The sequence below is a fragment of the Leptonychotes weddellii genome, chromosome 3 (genome assembly GCF_054177405.1).
Source record: "Leptonychotes weddellii isolate Sample4059 chromosome 3, ASM5417740v2, whole genome shotgun sequence".
Lineage (NCBI taxonomy): Eukaryota > Metazoa > Chordata > Mammalia > Carnivora > Phocidae > Leptonychotes > Leptonychotes weddellii.
This window is the reverse complement of record NC_138371.1, coordinates 130,085,011-130,089,761: the sequence shown is the minus strand read 5'-3', so window position 1 is coordinate 130,089,761 and position 4,751 is coordinate 130,085,011. Positions and strand designations below refer to the sequence as shown.

The 4,751-nt window shown below is 38.3% G+C and overlaps 1 pseudogene; it reads left to right on the top strand.

The window, feature by feature from the left end:
• Window positions 1-2,403: 2,403 nt before the first annotated feature.
• On the top strand, window positions 2,404-3,425 carry LOC115936477 (polypeptide N-acetylgalactosaminyltransferase 11 pseudogene; annotated as a pseudogene).
• Window positions 3,426-4,751: the final 1,326 nt, after the last annotated feature.

Below are 4,751 nucleotides of genomic sequence, written 5' to 3'. Positions count from 1 at the left end.
GTCAGTTGAGCATCAGACTCTTGACTTCAGCTCAGGTCATGATCTCAGGGTCATGAAATTAAGCCTGTGTTGGGCTCAGGCTCGGTGCTCAGCAAGGAGTCTGCTTGAGATTCTCTCTCTCCCTCTCCCTTTGCCCCTCCCCCTGCTTGCACTCTATAAATAAATAAATAAATAAATAAATAAATAAATAAATAAATAAAATCTTTATTTTTAAAATTTAAATAAAATCTTAAAAAAATATGGATCTTGAATTCAGGAAAAATATTGGACTGGCAACATCGATATAGGTAATTGACACAGATGCCATTGCTGAAACTTTAGAATTGACTGAGAGCTCTGAGGGGCGAGGCTATTACAAAGGAAAAGACCTGAGGATGAACTTTGATAAATACAAGTATCATATTGGTTGCTGCAATGAGTATAGTCAGGCATTTTGGATATACTAACTGTAGAGACAAAGAGATACTTTAAATAAATATATTCAATAAATTGGTGAAATGGAACTTTATTGTAACTCTTGACTTTCTCTAGCTTTTTTCTTGTTTGGCCCGTCACTTACAGGAAATGTCAAGTGATTCTGGAGACCACCTGGAGTTGCTTTAACTTCAATCCCCTGAGAAGCCTCAAAAGGTCAAGTATCATCTCCTACTGCTTCTCAGATGCCTTTACATCATACCGAGTTCCTAGTTAATCTTCCCCAGTCCTATAAAATTCACATGTGCCAGTTCTCTAGATAGAAATGACACACATTCTTTCAATTTTGGAAACAGAACTTTTTCTCATAGACTCAAGGGGATAATCCCACATTTTAAAGAAAGATTTTAAAATATTGAAAGCTATAAAGATTAGAGTAGCTCTTTAAAAATCCCCTAAAAAGCACATTATGCAGTAATAATGTACACTGTCTTAAAAAAATATATGATTTAAATTTCAAAAAGTCAGGAATAATTTTAAGTGAATTTACAGATACGGATTAATCATGATATTATAGTATTTAAAAATACATGCACACATATGAATGTACACATATAGAAACCAAAATGCACACATATAAACATAAGTACCATGTGTGTTCATTACTGATAATAGCTCAACAAAAGTAATAAACACTTTGAGATCTTACTGTATGCCAAGGATGAACTAAGTCACTGCAAATATTAGCTTCTTTATCCTTCCAGCAACTCTGAGGTAGATAATACTATTTTTTACACTTTCCAGTTACTACTTTATATAGCCAACACAAATAAAATCCCAAAGGAGTCTCAAAATAAACCAAAAGCTTACTCTTCAATTTAAGTCAAGAAATTGTTTATTTAGCATCTTCTATCTGCTAATCAGTATGCCACATGCTTAAACACAATGTCTTACTTCTGCATAAGAAAAGATACACTAATGCAGTCATGGACATCAAAGGAGCTGTTTGCCCTCAAGGTAAATGCCAGTCTCCATGCTAGAAGACAGAAACCAAACTGTAAGAAAACCTTTCAAAAGGGAGATTTTCAGGTTCTAAAAAAAGGAATAGACAGCCAGTTACCAATGGAGCACAGTTATTTTACCTTATTCTTCTCCTTTTCCTTTTCTTGCTTTCACTTAGGACTTGGCCTTATCTTTTCTATTTCAAATAATCCTCCATTCACTTCAAACTGGAATGGAGAGGCATGGAACTGTTTAAACTTCTTTGCTATTTCCCAAGACATGCTCTTAAAACTCTGTTTAATTAATTAATTATTTATTGAGAGAGAGAGAGAGTACGCGTGGGCAGGCACTCCAGTGGGAGGGCGGGGCAGAAGAAGAGGGAGAGAGAGAATCTCAGACTCCCCGCTGAGTGCAGAGCTGAGTGCAGAGCCCCAAGCAGGACTCGATCTCAGGACCCTGAGATCATGACCTGAGCTGAAATCAAGAGTCTGATGTTTAACCGACTGAACCACCCAGGCACTCCAAAACTCTTATTTAATTTTAAAAGCCTAGCTAATTTCTTTGGGGGAAAGAAAGAGAGAAAGGGAGAAGAAAGATGGGAGTGTCGAGGCCAGGTGACTGCCAATGTGTCCAGTGCATGCCAGAAGCTGGCCTGCACTTCCCGGGGCCCCTTTCACCTGCCTCTCCCACCCCACCGGGGGTTAAGGCAGGGAGGGAGGGTGCCACAGCCAGACTATGTGAAGGCCTGATCCTGGGCTGCTGGTATTGGGATTCACAAGGTATCCTTCTGGGGTCTTCAACATGAAGACCTGATGGGGTACCTGGAAGTAAAGCCCGCAGAAGCATCCCCACTCCCCACCTCCAACTGCATCTGAGAGATTCTCACTCTCACATTGGTTCACACTCAGCCTCCAGGACTAGTTTCTGGCTCCAGCAGCTTCTGTTCCAAGAAATTAAAAAAGTCCTTTCAGCTGTGTTAGATCCACAATGGTAAGTATAACAATTCGATATTTCTGTTCAGGTGCTTTTTTATATCTGTGACTTGGACAGTTTTGCTTCTTGTTTATTTCAACTTCAGTCAATTGATTCAGTTTACGTATGTGTCTATCAAGGGATCCGGGCCCTGTGGTTCATTCCCTAAAATATTCTATCCCTGTCTCACTCAATCTCCAAGGCCAGTGTTAGAGTCATAGTTCAAAGCATACAAAAATTATTGTAATCATGTTGAAGATCCAGAAAAAAACAATATGAAATTCTTCTAAATTGGATATAATTTTTAATGAATGTAATCAGGAATTGACTTAGACTCTCAGATACATGCCTTTAATATGTAACCTCTTGGCCTACCATAGAGATTTGTCAGACACAAGGAAAGCAGCATGTAAAGAAAAGTCTTTACCTGACTGATCTGACAGTCCCTAGTGTTTGTCTCTACGATGAAGCTGTGTTGGCCTTGCCCAGGAGAGTGCACAATCAAAGACAGCACACTGGCCTGTCATCTTCATAAAATCACCTCTGTGGATGATGATAGTGAATTTGATGATTTGAAAGGAGAGCTAGATAAATATATTCCCAAATACCTTGTCAGAAAAATTAAAGTAATAAGAAACACAAAGTGTAAGGGACTGATTCGAGGAAGAATGATTGGAGCAACCCATGCTACAGGAGAAGTTCTGGTGTTGTGGACAGCCACTGTGAAGTGAATGTGATGTGGTTGTAGCCTTTGCTGGCTGTCATCCAGGACATCCAACCATCCAACCATGGCTTGCCACCCAACTGATATCAGTGCAGACACGCTTGTCTATAGCTTGTTGTCTTCTGTGGAACAGGGAGGCTTCAGCTGGGGGCTGTACTTCAAATGGGACCTTGTTCCCCTTTCTGAGCTATGAGGACCAGATGGAGGTAATGCATCAGTAAAGTCACCCGCAATGACTGGAGGATTGTTTACCATGAATAGACACTATTTCAGTGAATTGACAGTATGACAGTGGCGTGTAAATCTGGGGAGGAAAAGATTTAGAAATATCACTTAGGATCTGAAAATGTGGTGGTAAGCTCTTCATCATTCCTTGCTCTACAGTAGGACATGTTTTCTGAAAAAAAAAAAAAAAAAAGGCCACCATATGGCTCTCCTAAAGGTTAGGACACTGTGACACATAACTCTTTGAGTCTGGCACATGTTTGGCTGAATGAATATAAGGAGCATTATTTTTCCTTAAGACCTGATCTGAAGACCAAAAGTTATGGAAATATCAGGTGAGTTGTATTGAAACGAAGAAGAAATTGGGTTATAAATCATTAAATGATATCCAGATAATATTTACCCAGAAATGCAGATATCTACAGAAGGACAATGTGGAAGGAGGCACAGTAAGTGTAAGAAAAATCAGTTAAGGGACTGTTGCATAGCCCAGAGGAAAACCGCAAGAGACCCGAGGAAGGTCTGAACTAAGGCATGACTTGATTATCTTGCACACTACATACTGGAATTGTTTGTTTGGAAAGTAGGATATAAGTGCACTAAAAACAAAGAAGAGATTCTAGTTTCATCCATTGCTTCATACCCATTATTGCTTTATTTACTATATGCAAGAAAGTTTAGCAAATCCTGAATTTAGCTATTCAAAGATAAATAAGACTGAGTCTATTTTCCCAAAGAACATACAGTATACCATAAGAGACAAACAGATGCTAATGCTGCTATTCTTTCATGCATTAGAAGTCAAGGTGAAGAAGGAGAGAAATTAAAGAATGACTCCCAAAGGATGGGAAGAGATGTGGACGTCACCAAAGATGGCAGACAGGGTGGGAGAACACAGCTGGCAAGGAAGATGATAAATTAAAAGTATGAAAGATAAAATACGAATTCTGTGATCCATTAAAAATGTTTTTGTGAAGAAATGAATATACCTGGAAAATTATTAGATCAAGTTTACAGCTATGCAAGTTATCAAAGCTGAAGATAAAGACTTCCATTTTATCTCAATCTGATGGGAAGACATTTTACCACATGACAAAACAAAATAAAAAGGTGTACTTTTAGTTTGTGATGTAATGAGGGATTGATTGAGACTGTATTGTGTATGACCTTGCAAAAATCATTTCACTTTTGGTTCCCAATTTGCTCTTCAGTAAAATTAGAAAATAAAGCTAAGAATTTTTCCAAAACTAATATGCGTTCTGAGTGAATTCCATCTTTTTCTTGGTGCCCATCTCCCTGTCTCCACCAAACTTTGAGAATATTCTTATAACAAACAACAAAAGAATCAGCAAGGTCAATATAATTGTGTTCTGTTTTGTTTTAATGCCAGTTTGCTATGGAATTGCTCACTGAT